General features: G+C 39.4%; 1 pseudogene; it reads right to left on the reverse strand.

The window, feature by feature from the left end:
* Nucleotides 1-1,244: 1,244 nt before the first annotated feature.
* On the reverse strand, nt 1,245-2,919 carry LOC123289199 (ectonucleoside triphosphate diphosphohydrolase 6 pseudogene; annotated as a pseudogene).
* Between the last annotated feature and the right edge of the window lie 1,193 nt (nt 2,920-4,112).

Raw genomic sequence — 4,112 nt, forward strand, 5'->3', positions numbered from 1 at the left:
AGAGAGTCAAATGTTTTGTGTTTTTGTTGTTTTTCTTGTGTTTTGCTTTTACTTGGCTTGCACTGAGAGCAGCCAGGACAGTCTATGGAACCTCTCCACTCAATTCTCCCCAGAGAAGGTGGAGGCCTGCGCCTCAGTGAAGAAACCAGGCAGGTAGCGGGAAGCGCAAAAAGAGACTCGCGTGTCACAGGGCTGCCATGACACAGCAGCAACAGCAGATTCCCAGTCTGTAATTCTTGTAAGGGAGTGTTTAAGAAAAGTTCTTACAGGAATGTTTTTAAAAAGCAACTTGCAAGATGTTTACAGCACGGTGATTTTTCAAAATCTAGCAACAGAAGGGCAATGTGGAGGTTGACTTCCCAGCAAGGCATGGTGGGAGCTTTGCTTCGCTGGCCTGAACATGCTGCCCCCTGCCCCTGTCTTGTTCACTGCCCACTTAAAGTCAACAGGTAGACAGAGGCATAAAAGCCTGAACCTAGGTTTTACTGTCTCCTCTAGAACCTCTCCCAACCCTCTGGTCTCCAAGTCACATGAGACAAGGCTGCCACTCCTCAGTGAGGCTGCAGTGCTGCACGTGAAGCTAAAGCTCAAGCCAAGTGCCATCACTCAGAGAACTCTATATGTCCCTGGGGCAAGTCTGCACAGAAGCGCCCTCCATTAAGTATAGAAGGGAGTGGGAGGCAGACCATCCTTCGAACACCTCAACAGTAAAATCAAAGATAAAATCACGTTGATCAACATCTAGCCAGCTGACGGACCAGGATAGAGAAAGAGTTCCACAAAGGTGCACTATTCTTTTCTGTTTGTTTATTTTGAAGAGTTAAAGTGAGGGAAAATGGTCCAAAACATTTGCCCATGCTTCAAAATCCATCCTAAAGATTATAATAAGCAGATAAATGCAAGCTGTGCTATAAACCTCCAAGGATGGGCATACCAATGAACATTTCCTCAGTCCTCTCTTATGTGCAATATCCATTCTATTTTTTTTTTCAACTTTATTGAGGTAGAATTGGCAAAAAAATCTTAACATATTTAAAGTGTACAATGTGATGATTTGATATGTATATGTATATATGTGTTGTGAAAGGATTCTCACAATTGAGTTAGTTAACACATCCATTACCTAACATAGTTACCTTTTGGGGGGGGCGGTGTTGAGAACACAAGTTTTACTCTCAGGAAATTTCAATTACACAATATATAGTATTATCAAAACTATAGTCACCATGTTACATATTAGATCCTCAGAAGAGTTTCAGCTTAAACTGTTTGCTGTTCTCATGGAGACTGTGGCCACTTTGGAGAGGATGTCCCAGGGCAAATATGAGTGCTGACTGGGATAGAGGAGGGAATGGGGCAGCTTGGCAGTAGGAAGCTGAGAAGCTGGGCTGCCAAGAGACTTGACTCTTCTGTTGGTTCAGTGAGTCGACGTAATGACAAATGGCTCCCAGGGCACAGCTTGTCTCAACATTGTCGATTTTCTGAGTCAGCTTCAGCACTTTGTCCCCCAGAAACCTGGATTCTTGCAGCAGCAAGCTGACATAGGTGAGGTCCATGGATACACACAAAGGGTTGTTCTGAGTGTGGCTTTCCTTGTCCCATATACATACTTGGCTGCAATCTCAAAGTCTCCAACCGTAAGATTGCCTGCTTTCTCTGCATCTAGAGGGCAAAATTTGCTGCAAACTCATGATAAGAAGAAAACACATAACAATTTAAGTTCTTTTCTTCTTGCACTTTGAGTACTTTGCTTCATAGGATTTCTGCCACTCTGCTAGCACACAGCTCACAGAAGCTAACTGCCTTCGGTCCTGATATTCAGTATATTATTCCAAAACATTCCCACTTTCCTTTGAAGCTAGTACACAAACAAGGGCTGACCAACTCCTTTCCATCCTTAGTAGCTTCTCTCTCCAATTCAAAGGGCACTTTATCACTCCATTTAGCTGTTGTTTCCAAGGCCTTTTCATGGGTTGTAGAGATAGGATAGGCACTGGTCCTTCACACGGACGTGCACGGCCTCCTGTGTCCCACCCGTGGAGGCAGGTGTCATTCCCCTGGAGCTGGGAGGTGAAGGCTGCTTCCAGTTCTTCTGCCAGCTTCCTTAAGAATGCTTAATTTTGTTGTTTTTGTGTAACTTTTGTCATTTATTTCCAAGAATCTGCTTGAAGGAAAAAATAAGGGGAGCATTCATCAACCTGAAGCCAGGGTCTTCTTCATTTCTGTTCTTAAATATCAATTTTTAAAGTTTCCTTCTTCCTTTTTTAAATGGAGGTATAATTGACATGTAGCATTACGCTAGTTTCAGGTGTGCAACATAATGATTCAATATTTGTATATATTGTGAAATGATCACCACAATAAGTCTAGTTAACATTCATCACCTCACAGTTACACATTTTCTTTCTTGTAATGAGAACTTTTAAGATATACTCTCTTAACAACTTTCAAATATACTATATGGTATTATTAACTATAGTCACCATGCTGTACATTACATTTCCATGATTTGTTTATTTTATAACTGGAAATTTGTGCCTTTTGACCCCCTCCACTCATTTCACCCACCCCAACCCTCTACCACCAATCTGTTCTCTGTATCTCTGAGCTCATTTCTTTCTTTCTTTTTTATTTTTGAGATTCTACTTATAAGTGAGATCATATGGTATTTGTCTTTCTCTGTCTGACTTATTTCACTTAGCACAATGCCCTCAAGGTCCGTCCATATTGTTGCAATGGCAAGATTTCCTTCTTTTTTATTGCTGAATAATATTTCCTTATATATATATATACACACCACAATTTCTTTATTCATTCATTTATTGAGAGATACGTAGGTTGTTCCCATACCTTGGTTATTGCAAATAATGCTGCAATGAAAAAGAGGGTGCTTATATCTTTTCGAGTTAGTGTTTTCATTCTCTTTGGGTAAATACCCAGCAGCAGAATTGTTAGATCATATGGTAGTTTTATTTTTAATTTTTTTGAGAATCCTCCACATTGTTTTCTGTAGTGGCTGCTCCAGTTTACATTCTCACCAACAGTGCACAAGGATTCCCTTGTCTCTACATCCTTGCCAAGTTATTTCTTGTCTTTTGACAATAGGTGCCAGGTGATATCTCCTTGTGGTTTTGATTTGCATTTCCTTGATGATTAGTGATGTTGAGTACCTTTTCGTGTACCTGTTGCCCATCTGAATGTCTTCTTTGGAAAAATGTCTATCCAAATACTCTGCCCATTTTTTAATTGTATTATTTATTTTCTTTCTATTGAGTTGTATGAGTTCTTTATGTATTTTGGATATTAAGCCTTTGTTAAATATACGATTTGCAAATATTTTCTCCCATTGGTAAGTTGCTTTTCATTTTGTTGATGGTTTCCTTCACTGTGCAGAAACTTTTTAGTTTGGTGTAGCCCACTTTTGTTTTTGTTTTTGTTGCCTTCGCTTTTGGTGTCAAATCCAAAAAATTGTCACCAAGACTGATGTCAAGGAGCTTACCACCTATATTTTCTTCTAGTAGTTTTACGGTTTCAGGTCTTATAAAGAACAATTTTAAATGAGGCAAATTAAATTTATTTTAAATTAAAGATAGATTGCTACAACAACACTTAGCCCTTGCACACTTGGAAATAGTAGAATCTAAAATACAAATTTGAGGGGGCCTGCCCAGTGGCACAGGAGTTAAGTGCACACATTCTGCTTTGGTGGCCCGGGGTTCACTGGTTCGGATCCCGAGTATGGACATGGCACCACTTGGCAAGCCATGTTGTGGTAGGTGTCCCACATACAAAGTAGAGGAAGATGGGAATGGATGTTAGCTCAGGGGCAGCCTTCTTCAGCGAAAAAAAAGAGGAGGATTGGCAGCAGATGTTAGTTCTTGGCTAATCTTCCTCAAAAAACAAAACAAAAGAAAAAAATAAAATACAAATTTTTGTCTAAAATATTAACACAATTCCAATATTTGAACACCACACATAAACTCATATTAGACAGTATACCATATTTGAATGACCTTAAACATCTCACAATATTTTGTTGACATATTTTTAACTTTTAAAGTAAAATTATATGTTTAAATATATTGTTCTTCTTCTGCAAAGACTTCTTAGTC

This window comes from Equus asinus, chromosome 10, assembly GCF_041296235.1.
Source record: "Equus asinus isolate D_3611 breed Donkey chromosome 10, EquAss-T2T_v2, whole genome shotgun sequence".
In the NCBI taxonomy this organism is placed as follows: Eukaryota; Metazoa; Chordata; class Mammalia; order Perissodactyla; family Equidae; genus Equus; species Equus asinus.